The sequence below is a fragment of the Dendropsophus ebraccatus genome, chromosome 15 (genome assembly GCF_027789765.1).
Source record: "Dendropsophus ebraccatus isolate aDenEbr1 chromosome 15, aDenEbr1.pat, whole genome shotgun sequence".
In the NCBI taxonomy this organism is placed as follows: Eukaryota; Metazoa; Chordata; class Amphibia; order Anura; family Hylidae; genus Dendropsophus; species Dendropsophus ebraccatus.
In genome coordinates, this window is record NC_091468.1 from 14,543,363 (window position 1) to 14,561,415 (window position 18,053).

The following is an 18,053-nucleotide window of genomic DNA, read 5'->3' on the forward strand; positions in this document are numbered from 1 at the left end:
TTGATCATGCATTGCGATAACTTAGCCTTGCTTACCTATATTTTCACTTTTCAATTGTTTTACTACTACAACTCCCAGCAGTGCTACGTTTTCAATACAATAGTACTTTTGGATTACAATTACTGCATATCACAAGTCTCCAACTTATACCATGATAAACTACAACTCCCAGCACTGATTGTGCATTGTGACATCTGTAGTACTTGATTCTACCAGAGCAGGGGTAGGGAACTTTGGCTCTCCAGCTGTTGCAAAACTACAACTCCCATCATTCCTGGACAGCCAAAGCTTTAGCTTTAGGTTCCCTACCCCTGTACTAGAGAAAGGATAGCTTCCATATAACAGTACCTTTACAATATGAATAATGCGGATCAGAGGACTCCAATAAGTGCAGAACTACAACCCCCAACATTGCTTGTTAATGTAATAACTCAATTTTGCTACATCTGCAGTACTTGTCCATTGACTTTACCAGAGAGAGTGACTGTATTTAATACAACATATATGGCCAATCACTGTTCTCCAATCTGCGACTGTTCAGTTGTTGCCAAACTCCCAGCATTGCTTGTGTATTAAGATATGTGCAGTCCTTGTCCATAAGGATTACTAGCTGTTCTACAACACCACCTCCCTATTACCTATACTGTAGATCACCATTCTCCGAACTATAGTAAGTCACCTGTTTCAAAACTACAACTCCCAGCATTGCTTGCACATTCCTAGCTTTGCTACATATGTATTATTTGTTCACCTAGGTGAGCATTACTATTAAACAACACTACTTTCTTATTGGATTTACCAGGGGTAGGGAACCTTGGCTCTCCAGCTGTTGCAAAACTACAACTCCCATCGTGCCTGGACAGCCAAAGCTAAAGCTTTGGCTGTCCAGGCATGATGAGAGTTGTAGTTTTGCAACAGCTGGAGAGCCAAGGTTCCCTACCCCTGGAATATACTGTAAATGTATGGTTACCAAGCTCTGGCTCTCCAGATGTTACAAAACTACAACTCCCAGCATTGCTTGTGCATTGTGATGGGTAAGGCTTAGTACTTGTCCATTTGCTTTACCAAAGAGAATGGCTACTTTTATAAAACATACATATGCTGAAAAAAAATTTACTACCGTATAAAAAAATAAAAATACAAAATATAATTAATTAAATAAATAATAACAATAATAATAAAGTTAGTATACTGTAGACTAGTTGTCTCCAACCTCAGGCTCCAACTCCCTGTTGGGACCAATGATGTACAGTAGATTGTAAGCTCCTCTTCCCAAGGCTCTCCCATATGTAAGGGCCCGATTGCAAGGTACGATTATCGTGAAAAAACAACAACGTTATATCGTTGGAATTTAAATGATAATCGTTCCATGTAATTGGATCGAAAATTCGTTCGTATGTCATTGATCGTTGGTTTAGATCTGTACCTAAAATTATCGTTAATCGTTCGCTGTAATTCCACATTTGTTCGCTCAAGTTCCGCATTTTTATTACTCGTTCAGTGTTTTGCTGGGATCAGAAGGAGTAAACGATCATAGTAACGATTGTAATAACGATTGTAGTAACAATCGTAACTGACGACCATCGTTCTGTGTAATATGGTGAACGATTTCAAGTTAACGAGTCAAGTCTCGTTTGCGATCATTTATCGTTAGTCGTTAATCGTTAAAAATTGCTACCTTGTCCATTGACTACTATCTTTGCTATGCTTTTGACTGAGCATCTCCAATGTATTGATCTTATTCAGCAATGGCCTCCAACCTGGGAAACGACAATGCCCAGCATGTCCGGAAGTTGTAGTTTTTGCAACAGGACGTCCAACTATCAGGCTGGGTTCACACTGCTTTATTAGATCATTTTATAATGGCTGCCTTTAAACGTGGGCAACAATGTTTTTACGTACGCTACGCTTTTTTAAATGAAAAAACGTCTCCAAACACATGGCACACAATTGCATCCGTTTATGCTGCTGTTTTTTTTCCCGCCCATAAAGCGGATACGTTAACCGGACTGCAGTGGGAACGCCACCTATATTTGTCACCGCTCTTATACAACGTATACTTATACAAGATATACTAGTCACTAATCCTGCACAGCAGTGATGTTCTACCTGTATCTCTCCAACTACTAACTACAACTCCCATTGGCTGTCTGAGAGCTGCAGCTTTGCCGGAGTAGCTACAGTCACTATTATATAATATATACATTCACTGATCTTATACAATATGAACTTTTTACATGTACAATTCACCAATCATGTTCAACTTGTGGCCCTCCAACTATTGCAAAACTACAACTCCCCAACTGGCATGCTGAGAGTTGTAGTTTTACAACCGCTGTCGAGCCACACAACACATTGAGCACCATTATATACATTTGACTGATCTTATGTTATTTGTTGTCATTGAAAAGTTAGTCGCCCTGTTTTACCCTATATAGACCAGGGGTAGGGAACCTTGGCTCTCCAGCTGTTGCAAAACTACAACTCCCATCATGCATGGACAGCCAAAGCGAAGCTTTGGCTGTCCATGCATGATGGGAGTTGTAGTTTTGCAACAGCTGGAGAGCCAAGGTTCCCTACCCCTGATATAGACAATGCTAACATCCATAGTGTAAGGAAACGGTGAGAGTAGTAGTAGCATCTTACCGCCATCCCACTCCCCACTAACCTCTTGCAATATCCAGGTAAAAAAAAATTATAATAAATGAGATCAGTAAAAAAAGAAAAAATTCTTGTCCGAATAATCCAAGCAGCCGGGAGATCTCGGTGGATTTACTTAAGCGTCCCCTCTCTTTCCATGTGGTCACTGGTATGTCATTCCGCGAGCGGCCGGAGATCCCTTCTCTCCATCCGTCTCCTTAGGAAGAGCGGAGAGCGACGCTTTGGTAGTTTCCACTCGGACTAAAACTGGATCTGCCTCCAGTCAAAACATTGTGAGATTAAGACAGAAAATTGGCTTGGGTTTCGAGACGTGAGTTCCAATCCCACAGGAGCCAAGCACAATATGAGGCGAGCAGGCGGAATATTAAACAGGAGCAGGGTTTGGGAGGCAGTCATCCGACTCACAGCCTCCTTCTTCCCGTATCTTCCTCTCTCATTACATTCGCCTATTGTGCTGCCCCCCCCCCCCCCCGGCTTCGCTCTTCCCCTCTCATCCGCACCTTCCTTTACACCAAGCCTCATTACATCTCGCTGGCTCGCCCTGCATTTCCACAACAAATTATTGTAACGCAAAACTGCAAAGTCTTAGAGAGTCGAGGCGGCCGCCAGTAGGGTTTAAGCTATTGAAACTTTCTTATACTTTCATGTATTGAAGTATTTTTAGAACTTACGGAGCGTGTTCACACCTGGCGGATATGCTATGGATTATCATGGATTAGATTAAGATTCTTTCTTCCTAACTATAGCGCCGCCCTTGTCCTCAGTTTGTGCGGGGTATTGCAGCTGACTTCTTCTTAGCACAACCTCGCTGTTTCTAGGAGAAAGTTTCTCATTCTGGATAACCCCTTTAAAAGGATAGTTCATTAAAAAAAATTGTTTCAAATAAATCAATTGGTGTCAGAAAGTACCAGAGATTTGTAATTTACGTCTATTAAAAAAATCTCCAGTCTTCCAGTACTTCCAGCTGCTGTATGTCCTGCAGGAAGTGGTGTATTCTTTCCAGTTTGACACAGTGCTCTCTGCTGCCACCTCTGTCCAGAGCAGTAGCAAATCCTGATAGAAAACCTCTCTTGCTCTGGGCAGTTCCTGACATGGACAGAGGTGGCAGCAAAGAGCACTGTGTCAGACTGGAAAGAATACACCACTTCCTGCAGGACATAAAGCAGCTGATAAGTACTGGAAAACTTGAGATTTTTTTTTTTTAATACGAGTAAATTACAAATCTCTGGCACTTTCTGATTTGAAAGATCTTTTTTTATCTAACCCTTTAAATTTGATCTTTAGGAAATTTCTAATTTATCCACCTTGTGTAAACAATATCATTTATAAGTTGCATGTAATTAAAAAAAAAAATCTTAAATGATCCCCTTTAACTTCAGGGATGTTAAAATCTGCAACAAATCTGCAGCCTATCCACTACGTGTGAACACACACTTATGCTGCACGTAATGCAATGGTATAGCTCATGGGCTAATGTGTAAATGATGACACATTATAGGATCTAGTTGTAGCTCTTGGACCCAGGTGTAAAGGCTCCATATAGATCCCTATACATGGCCAGGCCTTCCATGCTGCCCTATGCCTGTATCTAGATAATCTGACCAGGACAGAGGCTTATTGGTACTCAGCACCTATGTCCCTCTAGCAGAGTCCCTGTAATGGATTTAAAGGGGTTTTCCAGTGGAAATCTTTTTCTTTCATATCAACTGATATCAGAAAGTCATACAGATTTGTAATTTACTTCTATCAAAAAATCTCATGTCTTCCCATACTTATCAGCTGCTGTATGTCCTGCAGGAAGTGTTGTTTTATTTTCAGTCTGACACAGTGCTCTCTGCTGACATCTCTGGCCGAGTCAGGAACTGTCTAGAGCAGGAGAGGTTTTCTATGGGGATTCACAGGGTTTCCTGACTCAGCCAGAGGTGGCAGCAGCGATCACTGTGTCAGACTGAAAATAAAACAACACTTCACAACACACAACAACAATCTATTGCAAACGACCGAACGAGGTCTTATTCAATGCGAACGATTTGCGAACGTTTTGCGAACAAGCAACGATAAAAATAGGTCCAGGTCTTATAAAGCGATCAACGATTTCTCGCTCGGTCGTTAATCGTTAACTGCATTTCATCCGAACGATTATCGTTTAGATTCGAACGATTTAACGATAATCTGAACGATAATCGTCCGGTGGAATAGGGCCCTAAGTCTCAATTTCCTCTGAGACGGCTGCAGTTTCCTCCAGTGATGAAGGTTGATCCCAAACGGGGGGGAAGGGGGGGGGATTGGGGGGGTTCGAGGCCGGGCTCACAACAATTAGGGCTTTACCAGGTCAGCTTTAAAACTGAAAAGAGGTTGTCATGGTGAGACAACTCCTTTAAGCTCTTTATAGAGCCCTTTCATTCTGCAAATCAGCGGTGGTCTGAGATCACTCCCCCACCATCATCTTACTACATAAAAAGCTGCGACACATCCCTGGTTTTGTTTCCTGTCATTTGTCACAACTTTTTTTCTAGAGTATCAGCAAATGTACCGTCCTGTCCGATCAATGGATTGTTTCATCAAAGTCTATGAGAGCAAACAGTGCCACCTATAGGCTACATAGGGTAACACATACATTTGAATGGAGCTACGCTGCAATACTACGTCCGGCCTAAAGGCAAGAGCGGCGCTATTTCTGGATGACCTTATACAAAGAAGTAGTTGCAATGATTGTTATAGTGGATGAAACGCTACTAGAAAGGAACATATATGTCAATAGGGCGGCCATTCTGTATCCGAATTGTATTATATGTTTCTTATACAAGTTCTCCTTCTAGGGGAATTAAAAAACCTAAGGTAGGATTCCATGGGAGTGAGTCAGATGTATTGGCAGCAACATTCAGAAATTGAGGCCAGCTTTGCAGGAGCCCTCAGAAGAATGGTTCTCCTTATTGCCAGACGGTCTTCTCAGAGGGATTAGTGGGGGTTTAGTCTGCGGACTGTATGTGTGTGAGAAATGCACACACATAGAGCGGGACCAGAGCCAAGCAAGACTGTATGTCCGCAGAATCAACCCTTTCACCGCTACACTGTCTGGTAACACTAAGACCCTCCATGACGGGAAGTAATGCAGGAACACCGGCCATTGGAGTATACAGGGTCCAAGTACTAGTTAAAGGGGTACTCCGGCAAAAATCTTTTGCTTTCAAATCAACTGGTTTCAGAAAGTTATATAGGTTTGTAATTTACTTCTATTTAAAAATCTCAGTCTTCTAGTACTTATCAGCTGCTGTATGCCCTGCAGGAAGTGGTGTATTCTTTCCAGTCTGACACAGAACTCTCTGCCGCCACCTCTGTCCATGTCAGGAACTGTCCAGAGCATTAGAAAATCCCCATAGAAAACTTCTCCTGCTCTGACAGTTCCTGACATGGACAGAGGTGGCAGCAGAGAGCACTGCGTCAGACTGGAGAGAATACTTCACTTCCTGCAGGACATACAGCAGCTGATAAGTAATGGAAGACTGGAGATTTTAAAATAGAAGTAAATTACAAATCTATATAACTTTCTGAAACCAGTCATCTGCAGTACCGGTCGGATGATCTTCACTACTGGTGAATTCGAATGCAGGCGCACCCGTGTGCGCCCGCATCCCAATTCACCGATGCACACAATGAAGCGTGCGGCCGGAGCCGTACGCTCCATTGCGTGAACTGACATGTCAGTTTTTCGTGCGGGCGGATGGAATCTGTCTGTTGGGCCTCTCAACTCCCTAAATACATGCGAAGATACGATTGGCCATGTTGGATTTAGAGCAGGAATGGGGAACCTTTGGCCCTCCAGCTTTTGCAAAACTACAAATCCCATCATGACTGGACAGCCAAAACTGTCAATTAAGCTCCAGGCATGATGGGAATTGTAGTTTGTCAACAGCTGCAGTGCAGAAGCTTCCCCATCCCTGTCTTACAGGTATAACTATAGCTGTAGCACCGTGGTATCCTGATACTGATGGGCCCACAAAGTGCACAAATATAAATAAAAACTATGGGGGAGATTTATCAAACATGGTGTAAAGTGAAACTGGCTCAGTTGCCCCTAGCAACCAATCAGATTCCACCTTTCATTTTCCAAAGAGTCTGTGAGGAATGAAAGGTGGAATCTGATTGGTTGCTAGGGGCGACTGAGCCAGTTTCACTTTACACCATGTTTGATAAATCTCCCCACAGCAATCAATGTGTTTCAAGATTTTAAATAAAATCTATGTTGTGATTAGTTGCTATCGGCAACAAAGACCATCTCTCTTTTAGCCCCTTTTTATTTATTGCCTCTTCTTTTGTAGGGATTGGCGTACTGTGTGGGTTATTTGGCGCCATTATCCATACCATATAAAAGTTGTTCACCAAAAAAAAAAAAAAAAAAACATTCTTTCAAATCAACAGGTGCCAGAGATTTGTAATTTACTTCTAAAAAAAAAAAAAAAAAGCTCCAGTCTTCAAGTACTTATCAGCTGCTGTATACTGTGCAGGAAGTAGTGTATACTTTCCAGTCTGACACAGTGCTCTCTGCTGCCACCTTTGTCCCTGTCAGGAACTGTTCAGAACAGCAGCACATCCTCATAGAAAACCTCTCCTGTAGGGATGGTCCGAATCTGCCGAGGTTCGGGTTCGTATGAACCCGAATGCTCAGCATCAGATTCCCGCTGTCTGCCCGCTCCGTGCAGCGGGTGGATACAGCGGGAGGACTGCCTGGAAAACTAGGATACAGCCTATGGCTATGGCTGTATCCCAGTTTTCCAGGCGGTCCTCCCGCTGTATCCACCCTCTCCACGGAGAAGACAGACAGCGGGAATCATTTCCGAGGGTTCGGGTTCGTACGAACCCGACCCGAACCAGGTTCGGACCATCCCTACTCTCCTGCTTTCCAGACTGGAAAAAATACCACTTCCTGCAGGACATACAGCAGCTGATAAGTACCGGAAGACTGAAGTTTTTTTTTTAAATAGAAGTAAATGACAAATCTCCGCCACTTTCTAGCACCAGTTGATTTGAAAGAAAAAATTGGTGAACAATCGCTTTAAGTATTGCTGCCGGTTTGTTTCCCTGGGGGCTTCGTTATTTCGCCATGGGGCCCTATGAATTCTAGTTACGCCCGTTTCTACAAACGTAGTGATTGAGACCTACAAAGACAGTGGTGCGGCTGTAGGCATGGTGGCTTGTTGGCTATTCCTGGCTGCCATGACACATACCACCCCCCTCCCCTCCTCCCCCTGCAGAAGTATATGACAATAGGTCAGCACATCTGCAATATACATTCACGGGGAGTCACATCAGGGTGAACATCTGGACAGGATGATGGAGTGTGGAGTGACTATATACATATATATATAAGTACATGGATATGTGCAGCTGAAATGCAGGCACCTCAGGGATCCTATATAAAACATGTGCGTCCCCTCTGCTTGTTCTTTCCTGTAGCTGCAGATCTGTATAACATATGGTTCTAACGTCTGTGACAGCTAAAGCCATAGGAAAGAGCTACGGGCGATGAGCAGGGAGCCTGCCATCACCTTCAGCCTTCGGCTGTCCAGGCATGATGGGAATTGTAGTTTTGCAACAGCTGGAGGGCGGCAGCTTCCCCATCCCTGACCTGAAGCCTGTAGCATCCCTGCCTATAGCTAAGCTCAATGTATAGGTTAGGGTTCTATAGGTGACACGTCCATATAGAGAACAAGGACGTCGCTGTGCGGTGCGCAGAAGGAGGCGAGAAATTCAATCAATCTATTTTGCATATAAACAGATAGACAACATTTGGCTCATAAATGTGTTTGCTTGTGGTATAGCCGGTTTATGGGCGCTCGCTTATGCAACCTGCTGCTTAATGCCGCCATTCATTGCTAGTGTGAAGGTTATCTGATGGTCTGACTTGTGTAATGACCCCCAACCGGCAATGATACAGTAACCGGGGAGGGAAATATTGGGGGTTGTGGTTATCTACTGCTGAGCGGATGGGGGGTGAAGGGCAACGTTGCACAGACTAGTCTTTGATAGTCTTTTTAGAGGTTGGGGCATGTTCACACTGTGCAAGAAGAAGGCCGCAAAGACTAAAAAAAAAAATCTTCATCCACCGTGTTTCCTCGAAAATCCGACAGTGTCTTATATTCATTTGTGCTCCCAAAAATGTGCTAGGTCTTATTTTCAGGAATGTCTTATTTTTCCATGAAGAAGAATTCACATCACATGCACAGCAGGGACAGTGTACGGTATGGTGGCTTTTGGCCACCAGGGGGAGCTCACCACAACACACTAGTACAGCACAGCAGGGACAGTGTACGGTATGGTGGCTTTTGGCCACCAGTGGGAGCCCACCACAGCACACTTGTACAGCACAGCAGGGACAGCGTATGGTATGGTGACAGGTGACAGCCAGGGGGAGCTCAACACAGCACACTCGTACAGCACAGCAGGGACAGCGCACAGTATGGTGGCTTCCGACCACATGGGGGAGCTTACCACAGCACACTTGTACAGCACAGCAGGGACAGCGTACGGTATGGTGGCTTCCGGACACCAGGGGGAGCTCACCACAGCACACTTGTACAGCACTGTAGGGACAGCGTACAGTATGGTGGCTTCCGGCCACCCGGGGGAGCTCACCACAGCACACTTGTACAGCACAGCAGGGACAGAGCATATGGTATGGTGACAGGCGACAGCAGAGTATGTGCACCTGTACATCTAATTTACAAGTGATGGCCGCGGAAAGGAACATCGGGGTTGGTGGCAGGTGATGGTCCTCATGTCCTGCATACAACATTATATGGATGAGTACAGTGATGTCACACAGTCTATACAGCAGGTCACTGTGACTGGATGATATTGATTAATACAGTGATGTCACGCAGTCTATATAGCAGGTCAGTGTGATTGGATGATGATATTGATGAGTACAGTGATGTCACACAGTCTATATAGCAGGTCACTGTGATTGAATAATGATATTGATTAGTACAGTGATGTCACGCAGTCTATACAGCAGGTCACTGTGACTGGATGATATTGATTAGTACAGTGATGTCACACAGTCTATATAGCAGGTCACTGTGATTGGATGATGATATTGATGAGTACAATGATGTCACACAGTCTGTATAGCAGGTCAGTGTGATTGGATGATATTGATTAATACAGTGATGTCACACAGTCTATATAGCAGGTCAGAGTGATTGGATGCAATGATGATATTGATGAGTGCAGTGATGTCACACAGTCTATTTATATCAGTTCAGTATGATTGGATGATGATAATATTGGTGCGGTGATGTCACACAGTCTATATAGCAGGTCAGTATGATTGAATGATGGTAATATTGGCGCGGTGATGTCACACAGTCTATATAGCCAGTTGCTGTGATTGGATGATGATATTGATTAGTACAGTGATGTCAAACAGTTTATATAGCAGGTCACTGTGATTGGATGATATTGATGAGTAGTGATGTCACGCAGTCTATATAATGGTCCCCGTGATTGGATGATGATAATAATGGGCGCGGTGATGTCACATGGTGTATATAGCCCTTTCCCTTTATAACTGGATGCTGCTGTCACAAAGTGTTGCATTCTACATCCCCTCACGGCATAGACAGTCCACAGCGACATCCTACAGCTCCGCTCTCATCTCCCTGCTCAATGCCCTGTGGGATGACGACTGTCACCAGCAACAACATCATCTCACTACAAAAATAAAGACCAGATCATTCTAACGTCTATTTATTATCTGCCCCCTTCTTCATCCACCGAGATCGTCCCCCAACATACTGTACACTGTATCCAAACACCAATATGTGCAAGTACAAGAGAAACATATCAAGTACGATACATAAGGGATATCTGACCTCACCCAGGAGGGGATACATGTATAAAAACATAAAATAGGGGGGAAAAACAACCTAAAGGATAAAACACCAGTTTGTTTTAATAGTTTTAAAAAAAAGCATAAAGTTAATAAAAAAGTTAAAAAAATAAGGGATTTCTGACCTCCCCAGGGAGAGGATACATGTATAAAGACATAAAGTAGGGGGATGGGGGGTTCAAATTGATAAAACTAAAAATGTTATAATAGTTTTTTTAAAAAAAAGCATAAAAAGCATTAATTTTTTAAGGGATTTATGACCTCACCAGGCAAGGGATACATTTATTTTAAAAAAAATTAAAGGGGAGAAAAAAATAGCCAAAATGATGAAACACCATTTTTTTTATAATAGTAGAAAAAAAAGAAAAAGCATAAAAATCATAAAAAGTTATTTAAAAAAAAAAAAAAGGAATTTCTGACCTCACCAGGAAGGGGATACATGTATAAAAAGGGGAAAAACATCCAAAATAATAAAACACCAATTTTTTTTTATAATAGTAAAAAACTAAAAAAAAAACATAAAAAGTTTTTGAAAAAGTGGTTATTCCATTATTCCATAAATAGTGTTTTTTTGTGTTTTTATAAAAAACTTGAGGTTTTTGACCAGCATAAAAGGCAAAGGATAACTCCTACATCCTAGAAACATAAAACATTTAACATAATAAGTAGTAATAAATTTCCTCCCCCCCAAGTATTAATATTGCCCCCCCCCCCCATCACCAATAGAGATGACCGCAGTGCATTACTGTGAATATCCCAGGTGAGGTATAGAGGAGATCCATATGGGCAGATGTGCATCCTCTCCATCAGTCTCCCCCATCCCTGTGGCTGGCAGAGGTAACCCTAAGGTATGTCATAAACACTAAAATATTCATCTGCCCAACCTAAAGTGACCTTTCTGGCAGCTCTGCAGACTGCTGGGAACAGACTGCTCCTTCCTCCAGCCCAGGGCTATGTTCTGACCTGATCATCGCACAAGCACAGACACGATCCCTGGATACACAATCATACGCTCTCCCTTCCATAACAGACAATTAGTATTCCAAACAGCAATTACCACTATTATCACGTTAACCCCCTGCACGCAAGACCTCCGCCACTTTCCCCCCTTTGTCACCACAGCCGGCTAGGCTTAAAGACTCCGGGGAGGGAGGGGGGGAATAATTATCTCTGGTAAAATCACCGACATATCCGCACTCCGTAACACGATTTTAAAAAAAAATATTCGGATAGACTCGATTCTTTGCATCACTTTAAATTTTTTTTTTGCAAAGAATAGAAAGTGGGCATCCGAAACAATGCCATGGCGGCGGTGATCGATGAGTTAGCGTTATCACAAGGACTGTTATTAGGTGGGCAAATCTTTCCATTAGAATTTTGCCACTTCTGGTTTTGGTTGAAAAAAGACTGACGGAAATACTGTATGTGAACACAGCCTTGTACAAAGTTTTCTAGGATGCACGGGGGTGCTTTGTTGCACCAGCGAACACAATGCCCACCGTCTGCCTCCCGCTCGGTGCCCGTCGCCTTACCGGAGCTGTGTCCTGGCTGCGTCCTGAGCGATGGATGACTGGATACCAGAGTGTAAATCCCCAGTCCTTTGCTGGCATCTGTGAGCCCCTGGCTGCTGCTGCTGCTGCGGTGGCGGCTACGGCTGCTATGCTCACTGTGACTTGCAGCAGACGTTATGGTAATGAAATGATGGCTTATAGTCTAGCAGCGAGCGTGTGAAACCAGTAAATCCTGTTTAACATTTCCCTCTAGATCTCACAGTGTGCCCCCAGGGTTAGAAAGGAAATATGACAACCTCGTGTCTCAACCGTGCACTAAGCTTCATGTGCTCCCTCCTCCAGACCAAGGAGGTGTGACTGCTGGCACCTGGTGGCATTACAAGGCACTGCCCGGAGAAGAGGTGGCACTAGCATTTCCAGCACTTTTTCATCATGCCAGATGCTGATTGCCTTTCCTAAAATTATTCGCAAGGTTACCTGCTAAAATTGCACTCTCCGATGTAGCAGAGCTGAATTTGCTATAGTAATGGCTCTCCGGTCCTGATTGCTCTTATTGTGTTAGGCTATGTTCACACTTTGTAAAAGTGTACGGTGTGGAACACTGCCTTATCTGCTATGGGATCCCGACTGGAGCATATACACATAGTATACGCTCTGGCCGGGATCCCATACGGCGTCGCAAAGAACTGACATGGCCTTTCAGCTCACACAATGAAGCGAGCGGCTCTGGCCGCTTGCTTCATTGTGTGCTATGGGGAGTTCTGATGCGAGCGCGCTCTAATGCGCCTGCATCAGAACACTGCGGCCAATCTCTTCCGTAGTGTGAACATAGCCTTACACTGTGTGAACAGGAGGTCTGTATTGGCTCACAGTAAGCAGAGATCTTGAGCTAGTAAGTTCTATGGAGAATTGCAGATAGTACAGGCTGCAGAGAATACTCAACTTTCTTATCCTATAGCCCAGGGGAAGGGAACCTTAGGGTCCTATTACACGGAGCGATTTTTAACGATTAACGACTAATGCTGCATTTACACTAAACGATTATCGTTTAAATTTTCACAATTACGATGGCATTTGAGCAATAATCGTAAACACAGCGAACGATCAAGCGACGAGCGAGAAATCGTTCATTTTGATCTTTCAACATGTTCTCAAATTGTCGTTCGCTAAAAATTTGCAGATCGCTTCGTGTAAGCAGTCTTTCAATGATTCACCCTAAGTGAAAGATGGGCTTAAGCGATCTTACAAACGATTGCAATAACGATTTTTCTTACCAATTTTCGAACGATTTTTCTAATGATTTATTCGTCTAAATGCTGATCGTTGTAAAAACCAAACCGTTGCTTCAAAATAGTTAAATGATCGATTGGGCGAATTATCGCTCCGTGTAAACGCAGCATTACGATAAACAATCGCAAACGAGATTGTTTGGTGTAACCTGAAATCGTTCACCATATTACACAGAACGATGGTCGTTAGATACGATCGTTACTATGATTGTTATTGCGATCGTTACTATGATCGTATTCTCCTTCTGATCCCAGCAAAACAATAAACAATGTGCAATTACACTGAACGATTAGTGAACAAATGCGGAACTTGAGCGAACGAATGTGGAATTACAGCGAACGATTAGCGAACGATTAACAATAATTTTAGGTTCAGGGCCCTATTACACAGGGTGATTATCGTGCGAAAAATCGTTATATAGTTCGAATTTAAACGATAATCATTCTGTGTACTTGCAGGCAACGTTCGGAAAAACTATCGTATGTCGTTAATCGTTGATTAAAATTATCGTTAATCGTTCGTTAATTGCTTGCTGTAATTCCACATTCACTCGCTTAAGTTTCACATTTTTTTACTAATCATTCAGTGTAATTGCACATTGTCCATTGTTTTGCTGAAATCAGGAGGAATAAACAATCATAGTAACAATCACAATAACAATCGTAACTAACGACCATCGCTCTGTGTAATATATTGAACAATTTCAGGTTAACGATAAACAATCTCGTTTGCGATCGTTTATCGTTAAAAATCGCTTTGTGTAAGAGGACCCTCACATCTAAATCAACGATCAACAACATACGAACGATTGCAATTACACAGAACTTTTGAACAATATAACGATTTTTCGCACAATAATCGTTTAGTGTAATAGGGCCCTTGGTTCTCCCTTAGCTGTTGCAAAACGACAACTCCCATCATGCCTGGACAACCAAAGCAAAGCAGAATGACCACTGCACAAGTCTCAAAGCATGCCCACAACACTCCCATAGAAGTCAATGAGTCAGCCCTAGCTTTCTATGTCCATGTTGTTGCTGTAAACCGTCTTTCTAAATGCTGTTAACAGAGCAGAGCAGAACTTCAGGCAAGGTGGCCAACCCCATAATAATATACAAATAATATGAAATTTAAAAAAAATTACAAACAGAAAATAGAAACAAATTGAAAAAAGAACATGTTTTAGAATCTCGCTCTAATGAGTAATAACAAAACTATTCTTTTCAAGATGGATATCATACTTGGCAACATATATTGTTTACTTGTGTCGACATTTAATCCCAAACTGCCTTAAAGGGGTTATCCGGGCAAAATAAAAAAATGCCGGGCAGAAGGAAATGCTGCAACCTTACACCTGTCCCTCTCCAGCACAGCTTGTGTTCTCTCTTTTGCCTCTATACAAGTTAGCTAAAGGCCCTCCTCCTGCCTAAGCTAAACCCCACCTCCCACTTCTGACCCCTCCCCTGCAGTTCCTGGCACTTTCCCATTGTCCTTTAGTGCCTACTTTCTGTAGATTAAAGAAACTTTAATATAAGACTTAAAGGGATATTCCACTCAAAATAACTTTTGATATGTTGCTGTCAATGGTGAGACTAACAATTCCTTCCATACTTGTTGTTATGTATTAAGTTGCCCCAGTCCAGAGCTGCCGCTAACAACACAAAAATCTGTGTGTGTTTTTCTCTCCGTCTCTCCCTTCTGAGACTGCTGCTGTAAACAAGTCCCTGGCAGGCTTTATCTGCAACATTGTAGCTTCTTTGTAATGCCGGGAGGGGGTTATAGCTACAAAGTTGCAGATAACGCCTGTCAAAGACTTGTTTACATCAGCTGTCTCAGAAGGGAGGGGGGAAGAGGAGGAGGCAGGGAGAAAAGCTCCCACACAGATTTTTATGTTTTGTTTTGTTTTTTTCAGCAGAAGGCAGCAGCTGAGAACTGGGGGAAGGAGACTGAATACATAATAACAACTATGGAAGGAATTGTTAGTCTCCCCATGGGCAGTAACATGTTAAAAGTTTTGTTCAAGTGGAATACCTCTTTAACTCCACAAATAATAGATTACAGTATAAACTACAAGCCTTGAACACCATGGTAGTTCCTCTTTAAACTCACCTCTTTCTGAACTCTCTATAGCTGTGTATTTCTATGTATACAGCACATTACTATAGAAGGATGAATGTGAAGAGCTGGAATCCACCATCCTGCTGTGTAATGTATTTAATAGGGAAGCTGGTGGCCAGTGACCATCCATCTGTAGCCTGTCCTGCAGCCAAGAGGGCATCTGTAGTGTCTGCTGTCCATCATGTTTGGCATCATGATGACCCAGAAGTGATGTTCTGCGTGTCCTGTGCAGAGCATCGCCAGTCCCATGCACTTAGTTCTCTGTCTTCAGTTCTACAGAACAATCTGCCCCTTCATGCTACATGACTTCTATTGAAATATTGCACTCTAAATAATTTTATTTGGCAGAAATCAATAGTCCAGACGATTTTATGAAACTGTGTAATTGGGTTTATTAGCCAAAAAATGCATTTTTATTATGAGAAAGCAGCTTGAAGCTCTCCCCTCTGTCTTCATGGTTCTCTATGGAGAGGGGAGGGGTGGAGGGAGATGAGGCACCAAAACAGGACAACAAAGAGTTAATTTACAGCTACATCACCGACTATCTCCTCTGACAGTCAGCACTGACCTCTCTGACCTCTGAATAGCAGCTTTCATGCAGCTCCTGCTGTGTAATCCTTTGTTCTCTGCCCTCTGCTGGCGACTAATCTCCCTCCTCCCCTCTCCATAGAGCAGACAGGACCCAACTGATGTAAAAGAGTCGAGATTTCCTGATATTTTGCAGTGAATGAGAGAGAGGAGAGGGGAGGGGGGGATGGGGAAAGTCTTTTTGAAGGCAAATAATGGTATGTTTGCCTAATAAACCCAATTACAAAGTTTCTTAAAATTACCTGGACTATTGATTTCTGCAAAAAATTAAAAAAAAATCAAACGACAGTGACACTTTAAGTCCTCACTCCTAATAAATGCACCATATAGAGAATATAGCGTATGTCACATTAATATGCACTCTCATATTGTTCTTGTTTTCTGGGTTATGCCATACTTGCCTTTTATCCTGCTTTGCACAGCAGTCTTCTTCAGGATGTGTGCAGCGCCTCCCCTCTCCTTGGGTTGTATCTGGTATTGCATCCCAACTCTATTGCAGGAAATGGGGCTGATCTGCAATTTCACTCACAACCTGCACACAGATGGGGCGCACTTCTCAGAACTGAAAACCGCTATGTTCATGAGGGGTACACTGCTGTTTTTGGGAGGTGATGTTCTGATGCTGCTTATTAGGCAATCTGCTGAAACTGTTAACATGGTCACGTCAGGTACTGACACATTAGGTACTGCTTTTATACTCTTTTTTTTTTTTTTTCCATGTTGAAACGTGGGACCCTTCATCATGTCTCTACAATGATCATTGTCATCGGCTGATCTTCCAAAGCTATTTGATGAAGGTCAGGCTTGGACTGGCCTGCAGGGGAGTAGGGGAATCCCCGGGTGGGCCCTACCCCTTGATGGGCCCCTGAGCAGGAGGTGGGACTCCCTGTTTAGCAGCTCCAGGATGACATATAATCCCTCAGCACTGCTGCACATGCCTGTCACTTACTGCCTGTATATAGTAACCTAAAGTTTCATCTTACTATATAGAGGAAGGGAGTGATTGGGGTGACAGGCAGCAGCATGTAGTGTACAGAATCAGTGCAGCCCCTCTCCTCTTCCCTGGGACCCTCCCCGCACCTCCTCCTCTCAGGCTGCTTCCAACTGCTCTGTGTGCTGCTGCTGACAGTTAGGACACAGGAGGTCCATAGAATCAAATTCCCTGGTGGACCCAAGGTACCTCAATCCAACACTGATGAAGGTGATGTACTATTTCCGAATTTAACATTCAAGCTCTTAACTTATTGGTCCATGATCACAAATTGGTAATCAAGCCTGCTGATAAAGGTGGCACCATGGTGATCATGGACAGGGGTTAATATCTAGAGGAGGCATATCATCAGTTAAAGGGGTTATCCAGCGTTTAAAACATTTTTATATATTGCTGCCCTGTTGGTAAACATAATAAACATGTTATGCTTACCTCCCCATACTCCCCCAGTGTCCCGGTGTGGCCTTTCTGGTGTCCCCTGCTGACTGCAGCTCCGCTACTTCAGAGGTGAATTTGTCTCTGGAGTCACAGCCCGCTCAGCCAATCACTGGCCATGGCGCTGTCCTATCTCAGCCAGTGATTGGCTGAGCAGGCTGTCAGCAGGGGACACTGGAGAGGCCACATCGGGACACCGGGGGAGCACAGAGAGGTAAGTATAACATATTTACCAACTTGGCAGCAATATATATATAAAAAAAATTTAAATGCTGGATAACTCCTTTAAGTGATCGGGTGGTGTATCTAAAGCTGAATGGTTATCCAAAGTTACCATCATAGATGAGATACTAAGTGAATATCTGATAGTAAAATATCAGAGGTCATATTATATTTTCTACCTAAAATCCATAAAAACAAAATAAATCCACAAGGGAGACCCATAGTCTTGGGACGAGAATCCATATTCAGTAATATCTGTATTTCTCCCATAGAACAGGACTTTGTGCTTAGGCTTCTTGAACTTGTAGTATGCAAACTTGATTATGGTTGATTTGGAGGAACAGTCGGC

The 18,053-nt window shown here is 43.1% G+C and overlaps 1 protein-coding gene and 1 long non-coding RNA gene across 4 annotated transcripts in view; one reads left to right on the plus strand and one right to left on the minus strand.

The window, feature by feature from the left end:
• LOC138774175 (uncharacterized) overlaps window positions 1-18,053 on the plus strand; it is a 111,222-nt gene that overhangs the window by 91,401 nt on the left and 1,768 nt on the right. The window lies entirely within an intron of this gene.
• SERTAD4 (SERTA domain containing 4) overlaps window positions 1-18,053 on the minus strand; it is a 63,835-nt gene that overhangs the window by 25,706 nt on the left and 20,076 nt on the right. The window contains exon 1 of one of the 3 annotated variants that reach the window (XM_069954820.1): window positions 2,669-3,018. The exons of 1 other annotated variant lie outside the window; for it this stretch is intronic. The gene's annotated coding sequence lies outside the window, so the exon portion shown is untranslated. Of the gene's footprint in view, window positions 1-2,668; window positions 3,019-12,084; window positions 12,190-18,053 lie in introns of those variants that run through there. One more of the 3 variants, XM_069954819.1, reaches the window with a different exon arrangement.